The sequence below is a fragment of the Eucyclogobius newberryi genome, unplaced genomic scaffold, assembly GCF_026437365.1.
Source record: "Eucyclogobius newberryi isolate DKJ021-1_F unplaced genomic scaffold, fEucNew1.0.hap1 SCAF_7, whole genome shotgun sequence".
Taxonomy (NCBI): domain Eukaryota; kingdom Metazoa; phylum Chordata; class Actinopteri; order Gobiiformes; family Gobiidae; genus Eucyclogobius; species Eucyclogobius newberryi.
In genome coordinates, this window is record NW_027316389.1 from 4538136 (window position 1) to 4550802 (window position 12667).

A 12667-nucleotide genomic window follows, 5' to 3' on the forward strand; every position below is an offset into this window, starting at 1 on the left:
ACGTTCTCCTGGACTCCACGTTCTCCTCGACTTCACGTTCTCCTCCACTCCACGTGCTCCTCGACTCCACGTTCTCCTGGACTCCACGTTCTCTTGGACTCCACGTTCTCCTGGACTCCACGTTCTCCTGGACTCCACGTTCTCCTCGACTCCACGTTCTCCTCGACTCCACGTTCTCCTGGACGCCATGTTCTCCTGGACGCCACGTTCTCCTGGACGCCATGTTCTCCTGGACTCCACGTGCTCCCCGACTCCACGTTCTCCTGGACTCAACGTGCTCCTCGACTCCACGTTCTCCTGGACTCCACGTTCTCCTGGAATCCACGTTCTCCTGGACTCCACGTGCTCCTGGACTCCACGTTCTCCTGGACTCCACGTTGTCCTGGACTCCACGTTCTCGTCGACTCCACGTTCTACTCAACTCCACGTTCTACTCGACTCCACGCTCTCCTGGACTCCACGTTCTCCTGGACTCCATGTTCTCTTCGACTCCACGCTCTCCTGGACTCCACGTTCTACTGGACTCCACGTTCTCCTGGACTCCACGTTCTCCTGGACTCCACATTCTCCTGGACTCCACGTGCTCCTCGACTCCACGTTCTCGTGGACTCCACGTTCTCCTGGACTCCACGTGCTCCTCGACTCCACGTGCTCCTCGACTCCACGTTCTCCTCGACTCCACGTTCTCCTCGACTCCACGTTCTCCTGGACTCCACGTTCTCCTGGACTCCACGTTCTCCTGGACTCCACGTTCTCCTCGACTCCAAGTTCTCCTGGACTCCACGTTCTCCTCGACTCCACGTTCTCCTGGACTCCACGTTCTCCTGGACTCCACGTTCTCCTCGACTCCACGTTCTCCTCGACTCCACGTTCTCCTGGACTCCACGTTCTCCTGGACTCCACGTTCTCCTCGACTCCAAGTTCTCCTGGACTCCACGTGCTCCTCGACTCCACGTTCTCCTGGACTCCACGTTCTCCTCGACGCCACGTTCTCCTCGACGCCACGTTCTCCTGGACTCCACGTTCTCCTGGACTCCACGTTCTCCTGGACTCCACGTTCTCCTGGACTCCACGTGCTCCTCGACTCCACGTTCTCCTCGACTCCACGTTCTCCTCGACTCCACGTTCTCCTGGACTCCACGTTCTCCTGGACTCCATCTTCTCCTCGACTCCACGCTCTCCTGGACTCCACGTTCTTCTGGACACCACGTTCTCCTCGACTCCACGTTCTCCTGGACTCCACGTTCTCCTGGACTCCACGTTCTCCTGGACGCCACGTTCTCCTGGACTCCACGTTCTCCTCGACTCCACGCTCTCCTGGACTCCATGTTCTCCTGGACTCCACGTTCTCCTGGACTCCATGTTCTCCTGGACTCCACGTTCTCCTGGACTCCACGTTCTACTGGACTCCACGCTCTCCTGGACTCCACGTTCTCCTGGACTCCACGTTCTCCTGGACTCCCCGTTCTCCTCGACTCCACATTCTCCTGGACTCCACGTTCTCCTGGACTCCAAGTTCTCCTCGACTCCACGTTCTCCTCGACTCCACGTTCTCCTCGACTCCACGTTCTCCTGGACTCCACGTTCTCCAGGACTCCACGCTCTCCTGGACTCCACGTTCTCCTGGACTCCACGTTCTCCTCGACTCCAAGTTCTCCTGGACTCCACGTGCTCCTCGACTCCACGTTCTCCTGGACTCCACGTTCTCCTCGACGCCACGTTCTCCTGGACTCCACGTTCTCCTGGACTCCACGTTCTCCTGGACTCCACGTTCTCCTGGACTCCACGTTCTCCTCGACTCCATGTTCTCCTCGACTCCACGCTCTCCTGGACTCCACGTTCTACTGGACACCACGTTCTCCTCGACTCCAAGTTCTCCTGGACTCCACGTGCTCCTCGACTCCACGTTCTCCTGGACTCCACGTTCTCCTGGACTCCACGTTCTCCTGGACGCCACGTTCTCCTGGACTCCACGTTCTCCTGGACTCCACGTTCTCCTGGACGCCACGTTCTCCTGGACTCCACGTTCTCCTCGACTCCACGCTCTCCTGGACTCCATGTTCTCCTGGACTCCACGTTCTCCTGGACTCCATGTTCTCCTGGACTCCACGTTCTCCTGGACTCCACGTTCTACTGGACTCCACGCTCTCCTGGACTCCACGTTCTCCTGGACTCCACGTTCTCCTGGACTCCCCGTTCTCCTCGACTCCACATTCTCCTGGACTCCACATTCTCCTGGACTCCAAGTTCTCCTCGACTCCACCTTCTCCTCGACTCCACCTTCTCCTCGACTCCACCTTCTCCTCGACTCCACCTTCTCCTCGACTCCACGTTCTCCTCGACTCCACATTCTCCTGGACTCCACGTTCTCCTGGACTCCCCGTTCTCCTGGACTCCACGTTCTCCTGGACTCCACGTTCTCCTGGACTCCCCGTTCTCCTCGACTCCAAGTTCTCCTGGACTCCAAGTTCTCCTGGACTCCACGTTCTCCTGGACTCCACGTGCTCCTCGACTCCACGTGCTCCTCGACTCCACGTTCTCCTGGACTCCACGTTCTCCTCGACTCCACGTTCTCCTGGACTCCACGTTTTCCTGGACTCCACGCTCTCCTGGACTCCACGTTCTCCTGGACTCCACGTTCTCCTCGACTCCAAGTTCTCCTCGACTCCACGTTCTCCTGGACTCCACGTTCTCCTGGACTCCACGTTCTCCTGGACTCCACGTGCTCCTCGACTCCACGTTCTCCTGGACTCCACGTTCTCCTCGACTCCACGTGCTCCTGGACTCCACGTTCTCCTGGACTCCACGTTCTCCTCGACTCCCCGTTCTCCTGGACTCCACGTTCTCCTGGACTCCACGTTCTCCTGGACTCCACGTTCTCCTCGACTCCAAGTTCTCCTCGACTCCACTTTCTCCTCGACTCCACCTTCTCCTCTACTCCACGTTCTCTTCGACTCCACGTTCTCCTCGACTCCACGTTCTCCTGGACTCCACGTTCTCATGGACTCCACGTTCTCCTGGACTCCACGTTCTCCTGGACTCCACGTTCTCCTCGACTCCACGTGCTCCTCGACTCCACGTGCTCCTCGACTCCACGTTCTCCTGGACTCCACGTTCTCCTCGACTCCCCGTTCTCCTGGACTCCACGTTCTCCTGGACTCCACGTTCTCCTGGACTCCACGTTCTCCTCGACTCCAAGTTCTCCTCGACTCCACTTTCTCCTCGACTCCACCTTCTCCTCGACTCCACGTTCTCTTCGACTCCACGTTCTCCTGGACTCCACGTTCTCATGGACTCCACGTTCTCCTGGACTCCACGTTCTCCTGGACTCCACGTTCTCCTGGACTCCACGTTCTCCTGGACTCCCCGTTCTCCTGGACTCCCCGTTCTCCTCGACTCCAAGTTCTCCTCGACTCCACCTTCTCCTCGACTCCACGTTCTCCTCGACTCCACGTTCTCCTGGACTCGACTGAACGCCAGTCGCACGTCGACCTTCAGTTTCACTTTGATTTAGTCGTAAACTTAGCGTAATGTTCTGTGTAAAGTGTGAGTTTTTGGGCGTCTGAAAGAAGACAAACCGTGGCTCTGGAGGCGTGGCTGTTCAGAGGTCGTGAACAGAGCTGAGGGAGGGGCGTGGCCGAGTGTGTGGGGGTCACGCCGGGTCAAAGGTCGACTTTAGAGTTGTCGGATGAAAGGAAGTGTCCGGGACCAAAGACCAGGACCAAAGACCTGGAGCTAAGTTACTCTTACTAAGTTACTCTTTAAGTTACTCTCTAGTTACTCTCTAAGTTACTCTTTAAGTTACTCTTTAAGTTACTCTCTAAGTTACTCTCTAGTTACTCTCTAAGTTACTCTCTAAGTTACTCTCTAGTTACTCTCTAAGTTACTCTCTAGTTACTCTCTAGTTACTCTCTAGTTACTCTCTAAGTTACTCTCTAGTTACTCTCTAAGTTACTCTCTAGTTACTCTCTAAGTTACTCTCTAGTTACTCTCTAGTTACTCTCTAAGTTACTCTCTAGTTACTCTCTAAGTTACTCTCTAAGTTACTCTCTAGTTACTCTCTAAGTTACTCTCTAGTTACTCTCTAGTTACTCTCTAGTTACTCTCTAAGTTACTCTCTAGTTACTCTCTAAGTTACTCTCTAGTTACTCTCTAGTTACTCTCTAGTTATTCTCTAAGTTACTCTCTAAGTTACTCTCTAAGTTACTCTTCACAGCTCCAGGTTTATTCTGAGCGTCCTAAATATTCTGCGTTTTCGAGCACTTTTCCAGGAGCGTCGGAGCCAGTTTTTTGCCGTTCCCCGGGTAAAGCTAACAATCATTAGCATGCTAACGGCGCACTTCTTACTTCCCGGGGATTCAAAGTCTTCATGTTCAGATGCAGGAGAAATGCGGCTTTTACCATTGATCTGACGCTGAAAATGTCTTAATTTTCCTGGATTTGATTGGTCAGAGTCGTGGCTGGACAGGACATTAGCATGTGAAAGGTCACATGCTAATGTCCTGTCCTGAGGCAGAAGCTCGCTAGGAAGGAGCTCCACAGCCACATGATGAGAACCCGAGCTGTGGACTTGTTGTTGTTGTTGTTGTTGTTGTTGTTGTTGTTGTTGTTGAGCTTTTGATGCTTTTTGGCACTTTCAGTCGAGTTTTGTCGCTTTGAGTTGAGTTGAGTTTTTGTCGAGTTTTTGTCACTCTCAGATGAGTTTAAGATGTTTTTAGTAACTTTTATGGCGCTTTTTTGATGCTTTTTAGTGCTTTCAGTCGAGTTTTGTGGCTTTTACTCACTATTTAGCCACATCTCACGGACAAAAAAACTTGGAATCATTATTTCCGGGTTTTCTTTATCACAGTCCAGTTTTCTTAGTGTTACAGACTCACGGACCCAGAGTCACGTAAATGCATCTTGTTGATAAAAGAACCGTTCAGAAGCGCTCTGAAGTGAACCGCTCTTACACTGATCCCGGGTTTAAAGGTCAAAGTCAAAGGACGATTTCCCTCAAACGGCATTGGACGCGGTCACTTTAGCGGTCACTTTAGCGGTCACTTTCCTCCCGCGGCGCAGGTGAAGCCCTCAAAGGCGTCTTTGTTCGGACGGTTTTGTCGTCGGCCGCCGCCTGCCGAGTCTCACAAAGACGCAGACAGGAGCCAAATCTGGGAGCAGTGCATTCTGGGTAGCCTCTGGACACAGGGGGCGCCGCGGGCCGTCCGAGCACAAAGGATCGTGGGACACAAAAGAGAAGGTTAGAGGGACCAGTCTGAGCAGGAGGTCAGTCTGAGCAGGACAGTCTGAGCAGGAGGTCAGTCTGAGCAGGTCAGTCTGAGCAGGAGGTCAGTCTGAGCAGGACAGTCTGAGCAGGAGGTCAGTCTGAGCAGGAGGTCAGACTGAGCAGGTCAGTCTGAGCAGGTCAGTCTGAGCAGGAGGTCAGACTGAGCAGGTCAGTCTGAGCAGGAGGTCAGTCTGAGCAGGAGGTCAGTCTGAGCAGGAGGTCAGACTGAGCAGGAGGTCAGACTAAGCAGGAGGTCAGACTGAGCAGGAGGTCAGACTGAGCAGGTCAGTCTGAGCAGGAGGTCAGTCTGAGCAGGAGGTCAGTCTGAGCAGGAGGTCAGACTGAGCAGGAGGTCAGACTGAGCAGGAGGTCAGACTGAGCAGGAGGTCAGACTGAGCAGGTCAGTCTGAGCAGGAGGTCAGTCTGAGCAGGAGGTCAGTCTGAGCAGGAGGTCAGACTGAGCAGGAGGTCAGACTGAGCAGGTCAGTCTGAGCAGGAGGTCAGTCTGAGCAGGAGGTCAGTCTGAGCAGGAGGTCAGTCTGAGCAGGAGGTGGGTGTGAGCAGGAGGTCAGTCTGAGCAGGAGGTCAGTCTGAGCAGGAGGTCGGTGTTGCACCTGTTGGATCAAGAGCCTTCAGCTGCTTCCCCCCTCCTCCTCCTCCTTCGCCCCTCCTCCTCCTCCTTCGCCCCTCCTCCTTTGCCCCTCCTCCTTCGCCCCTCCTCCTCCTCCTCCTTCGCCCCTCCTCCTTTGCCCCTCCTCCTTCGCCCCTCCTCCTCCTCCTCCTTCGCCCCTCCTCCTCCTCCTTCGCCCCTCCTCCTTTGCCCCTCCTCCTTCGCCCCTCCTCCTCCTCCTCCTTCGCCCCGGGGAAGCTCGGGGGCAGATGAGGAGGACAAACACATTCCTCCTGAGGTCACCTGACACCTGCTGTCGGCCAATCACAGCAGACTGGGAAGTGTCACAGGGACGTGTTAAATGAAGCGTGTGGAAACAGCGGCGTTTTCATAACTCAAATCAAATCAAATCAATTTATTTTTGTAAGGCCCAAAATCACAACAACAGTTGCCTCTGAGGGCCACAGGGAGAAATGAATCAACAATGTCTGTGGTGGCGAGGGACGATGTCCCAGGGTCCTCTGTCCTTAGACTCTCCTTCTCGGCCAGGAAAAACTACAAAAAAACCTCTTTGGGAAAAAGCGTAGAAACCTGGAGGAGTTCCAGTGAAGGAGAGATCCAACTCTCACAGACGGACACGAGGGAGACTGGAACATGGACCCACTCTTCAGGCAGATGAGGGACCGTCGGAGTCGAGCAGGACCCACTCTTCAGGCAGATGAGGGACCGTGGGAGGCGAGCTGGACCCACTCTTCAGGTAGATGAGGCACCGTCGGAGGCGAGCTGGACCCACTCTTCAGGCAGAAGAGGGACCGACTGAGGCGAACTGGAGCCACTCTTCAGGCAGATGAGGGACCGTCCACACAGGGCAGGGACCACTTCACCAGGAGAGGGACATCTGGGTCCACAGGTCCTCAGGAGTGAGAGAAAGAAAAAGAAGGCGGTGAACAGTTTGCAAGTGGAATTAAAAAATAAATATTGTTTGATAGCATAAGTAGTCAGAAGAAGAGGATAGTGCTCAAGCTGTCATACTTCCCCCAGCATAGTTACTCCTAGGGCAGCGTAGCTGAAGCTGTGGGTTTATCTTTCTGTTCCTAACTAGTCTGACCATAAGCGATTTCGAAGAGGAACGTTTTAAGCCTGGACTTAAATGAAGAGACTGTGTCAGCATATTTAACATGGGTCGGGAGCTGATTCCATAACACAGGAGCTTGGTAGCTAAACGCTCTACCTCCTACTGTACTTTTAGAGACTCTTGGCACCAGCAGAAGGCCAGCATTCTGAGAGCGAAGAGCTCTGTTTGGATGATATGGTTCTATAGCATCTTTGAGGTAGGATGGGGCCATGTCATTTATGGCTTTGTAGGTCAAGAGTAGAATTTTGAATTTGATTCTAGACTCGACGGGGAGCCAGTGAAGAGACTTCAGCACCGGTGTAATGTGCTCTCTTCTTTTTGTTCCTGTTAGTAATCTTGCTGCTGCATTTTGACCCAGTTGAAAGCTTTTTATGGAGCTTTTAGGACACGCTGCAAGCAGGGAGTTACAGTAGTCTAATCTAGTCGTTACAAATGCATGGATAAGTTTTTCGGCATCACTTTTAGGCAGGATTCTTCTGATTTTGGCGATGTTGCGCAAATGGAAATAGGCTGTTTTACAAGCTTGATTTATATGAGCTTTAAATGAGAGCTCCTGGTCAAATAAGACTCCAAGGTTTCTTACAGTAGAACTGGAGGCTACACTGACATTGTCCAGTGTGACTATCTGCTCAGATAGAGCGTCTCGTAGATGCTTAGGGCCAAGCACAATGACCTCGGTTTTTTCAGGGTTAAGAAGCAGGTAGTTTAGTGTCATCCAGGTTTTTATCTCCTTCACACAAGTACTAAGTCTGTCTACTTGATCGCTCTGATCAGGTTTCATTGATAAATACAGCTGAGTGTCGTCTGCATAGCAGTGGAAGTTAATGCCATGTGACCTGATAATGTTGCCTAATGGTAGCATATAAAGAGTAAACAGAATTGGACCGAGTACCGAACCCTGTGGCACACCGTAAATTACTTTACTTTATAACTGACCTGGATCCAGAGCCGAGCGGAGGGGTCAGAGGTCAGAGGTCGCGGTCATCAGCCAATCACAGGCTTTTCAGAGCCTATGTAGAGGAAACGCACACAGTTTACTTCAAGAGTTCTTAAACTTTTGTTTGTACATTTAAAAGCATTTTATCTGGCAGGAGTTACTCCCGTAACCGGACTGACTCTGCCGTAACCGGATTGACGCTCCTGTAACCGGACTGACGCTCCCGTAACCGGACTGACTCTCCCGTAACCGGACTGACGCTCCCGTAACCGGACTGACGCTCCCGTAACCGGACTGACGCTCCCGTAACCGGACTGACGCTCCCGTAACCGGACTGACGCTCCCGTAACCGGACTGACTCTCCCGTAACCGGACTGACTCTCCCGTAACCGGACTGACTCTCCCGTAACCGGACTGACGCTCCCGTAACCGGACTGACTCTCCCGTAACCGGACTGACGCTCCTGTAACCGGACTGACGCTCCCGTAACCGGACTGACGCTCCCGTAACCGGACTGACGCTCCCGTAACCGGACAGACGCTCCCGTAACCGGACTGACGCTCCTGTAACCGGACTGACTCTCCCGTAACCGGACTGACGCTCCCGTAACCGGACTGACGCTCCCGTAACCGGACTGACGCTCCCGTAACCGGACTGACTCTCCCGTAACCAGACTGACGCTCCTGTAACCGGACTGACGCTCCCGTAACCGGACGCCCTCCGTTACGTCGCTCCTGGTGCTCTTGGTGCTTCGGCAGGTGAAGAGGAAGCGTCTGGTTACCTCGGGGAAGTCCTCCGTTGGTTTTGTATCGATTTCAGGTCGTCCGAGGCTCCTCCTCTCCTTTCACTGCCTGTCAATCACGCACAGGAAACGCACAGCGGGGGGGCGGGTTCAAAGAGAGGCAGAGGTCAGAGGTCAGTGGGAGGGTTCTTTGAGGATTAGACGCTGGAGTCCGGGAATCTGAGGCGTTACAAACCGCGAGGAGCTGCTTTTTAGAGCTTTTAAATGACTAACAATAGAACTTAAGCCTTCTTTTTATATTTAAAGCTCAATGTGTAACTTTCTGGAAATAGAATGTTAAAAGCACAGTTCAGTACGTCACCATGGAGACGTCTGTGAAATGTGAGAGTCAAAGGAACAATGTGAAAACATCCTGTGTCTTTGATGGTCCTGGTCCTGGTCCGGATCCTGGTCCTGATCCTGGTTCTGATCCTGGTCCTGGTCCTGGTCCTGATCCTGGTTCTGATCCTGGTCCTGGTCCGGTCCTGGTCCTGGTCCTGGTCCTGGTTCTGATCCTGGTCCTGGTCCTGGTCCTGGTCCTGGTTCTGGTTCTGATCCTGGTCCTGGTCCTGGTCCTGGTCCTGGTCCTGGTTCTGATCCTGGTCCTGGTCCTGGTCCTGGTCCTGGTCCTGGTCCTGGTCCTGGTCCAGGATGTGATTATGGCACATTTGAATATTCTCTAGTGTTTGTTTTGTTCCTGTGACTGAAGCGTCAGAATGTTTCACACTCGTCTGTTTCCTGTGAGAGGAAGAGGAAGAGGAAGAGGAAGTATCCGCGATCTTGTCCTTTGGGTCATTAAAGCTCATGACCATAGGTGAGGTCGGAGCTTTGTCTTTGGACTCAGCTCCTTCTTCACCACAACAGTCCAAGATACTGAACTCCTCCTCTTGGGGCAAGGACCCCCCCACCTGGAGAGGACAAGGACCCCCCCCACCTGGAGAGGACAAGGACCCCCCCTCACCCACCTGGAGAGGACAAGGACCCCCCCCACCTGGAGAGGACAAGGACCCCCCCCACCTGGAGAGGACAAGGACCCCCCCACCTGGAGAGGACAGGGACCCCCCTCACCCACCTGGAGAGGACAAGGACCCCCCCCACCTGGAGAGGACAAGGACCCCCCCACCTGGAGAGGACAAGGACCCCCCCACCTGGAGAGGACAAGGACCCCCCTCACCCACCTGGAGAGGACAAGGACCCCCCCCACCTGGAGAGGACAAGGACCCCCCCACCTGGAGAGGACAAGGACCCCCCCTCACCCACCTGGAGAGGACAAGGACCCCCCCTCACCCACCTGGAGAGGAAAAGGCACCTTTTTCTGGTTGAGAACCATTGCCTCAGATTTGGAGCTGATTCTCATCCCAGACGCTTCCCTCTCGTCCCAGTGCAGCTGTAGGTCCGGGTTTGATGGAGGCGTCAGGACAACATCGTCTGCAAACAGCAGAGATGAGATCCTGTGGTCCCCAAACCGGACACCCCCCAAAGGACACCCCGAGGGACACAGTCCAAAGCCTTCTTCAGGTCCACAAAAAACTCCCATGAATCCTGGAGCACCCGATGGAGAGTCTAGAGCTGGTCCAGTGTTGCACCACCAGGACCTAAACCTGCTCCTCCTGAATCTGAGGTTCTATGGGTCAGATTCTCCTCCAGGACCTGGAATAGACCTTATGGGAGGCTGAGGAATGTGATCCCTCTGTAGGTGGGACACACCCTCCGGTCCCCCTTCTTGAACAGAGGGACCACCGCCCCGGTCTGCCAGTCCAGAGACACTGTCCCCGACCGCCACGCCCTGTTGTAGAGACGTGTCAACCAAGACAGTCCTACAACATCCAGAGACTTTAGGTCCTCAGGATCTCATCCCGGAGCCACTGAGGAGCCACTGAGGAGCCACTGAGAAGCCACTGAGAAGCCAATGAGGAGCCAATGAGGAGCCACTGAGGAGCCAACAACCTCAGTGACTTCAGCTTGGGTGATGGGCGAGCCAGCCCCTGAGCCCCCGGTCTCTGCTTCCTCTTCAGAAGACGTGACGCTCAGATTAAGGAGGTCCTCAAAGTCCTTCCACCGTCCGACGACCTCCCCAGTGGAGGTTAGAGGTCAGCAGGTCTCCACCAGCACCAGCACCGTGTTGGTGAAGCACTGCCTCCTACTCCTGAGGCGCCGGACAGTTTGCCAGAATTTCTTTGGGGTCGACCGATAGTCCTCCTCCATGGCCTCCCCAAACTCCTCCCCAAACTCCTCCCCAAACTCCTCCCTGAACTCCTTCCCGAACTCCTCCCCAAACTCCTCCCAGGCCCGAGTTTTTGCCCCTGCGACAGCACGAGCTGTGGCCCGCTTGGCCTGTCGATGCCTGTCAATGACCTAAGGAGACCTACAAGCCAGAGTGGTCCTTCTTCAGTCTCTCTCTCTCCCTCTTTCTCTCCCCCTCCCCCCCCTCTCTCTCTTTTGGCCTCAGTTGAAATTATAAATCTATTTTTGTCCCTTTCTCCCTCCCTCTCTCCTCACTCCTCTCTCCTCCTTCTCTCCTCTCTCCTCTCTCCTCCTTCTCTCCTCTCTCGCTCTCTCTCTCTCCATCCATCTCTCCTCACTCCTCTCTCCTCCTTCTCTCCTCTCTCCTCTCTCCTCCTTCTCTCCTCTCTCGCTCTCTCTCTCTCCATCCATCTCTCCTCCCTCCTTCTCTCTCCCTCTCCTCTCCCTCCTTCCTCCCTCATCCTCCTCTTTCCAGTTGAAATGATGGATCTATTTCTTCTTCTGTGTCGGACTCGTGGCTTTTGGATGATTCACAGCCAAAGATCTGCAAATTCAACACAAGAAATGGGAAGAAAGCAGAGCAAGAGGGGGACTAACGACGAGGGGGACTAACGACGAGGGGGACTAACGACGAGGGGGACTAACGACGAGGGGGACTAACGACGAGGGGGACTGACGACGAGGGGGGCCGACGACGAGGGGGACTGACGACGAGGGGGACTAACGACGAGGGGGACTAACGACGAGGGGGACTGACGACGAGGGGGGCCGACGACGAGGGGGACTGACGACGAGGGGGACCGACGAGGAGGAGGACTAACGACGAGGGGGACTAACGACGAGGGGGACTGACGACGAGGGGGACCGACGAGGAGGAGGACTAACGATAAGGGGGACCGACGGCGAGGGGGACCGACGACGAGGGGGACTGACGACGAGGGGGACTAACGATGAGGGGGACTGACGACGAGGGGGACCGACGGCGAGGGGGACCGACGACGAGGGGGACTGACGACGAGGGGGACCGACGACGAGGGGGACTGACGAAGAGGGGGACTGACGAAGAGGGGGACTAACGATAAGGGGGACTGACGACGATGGGGACTAACGATAAGGGGGACTGACGACGAGGGGGACTAAAGACGAGGGGGACTGACGACGAGGGGGACTAACAACGAGGGGGACTAACGACGATGGGGACTATCGACGAGGGGGACTAACGACGATGGGGACTAACGACGAGGGGGACTAAAGACGAGGGGGACTAACAACGAGGGGGAATAACGACGAGGGGGGCCGACGATGAGGGGGGCCGACGACGAGGGGGACTAAAGACGAGGGGGACTAACGACGAGGGGGACTAAAGACGGGGGGGACTAAAGACGAGGGGGACTAATGACGAGGGGGACTAACGACGAGGGGGGCCGATGACGAGGGGGGCCGACGACGAGGGGGCCGACGACGAGGGGGGGCGACGACGAGGGGGACTAAAGACGAGGGGGACTAACGACGAGGGGGACCAAAGACGAGGGGGACTGACGACGAGGGGGACTGACGACGAGGGGGGCCGACGACGAGGGGGACTGACGACGAGGGGGACTAACGACGAGGGGGACTAACGACGAGGGGGACTGACGACGAGGGGGGCCGACGACGAGGGGGACTGACGACGAGGGGGACTGACGACGAGGGGG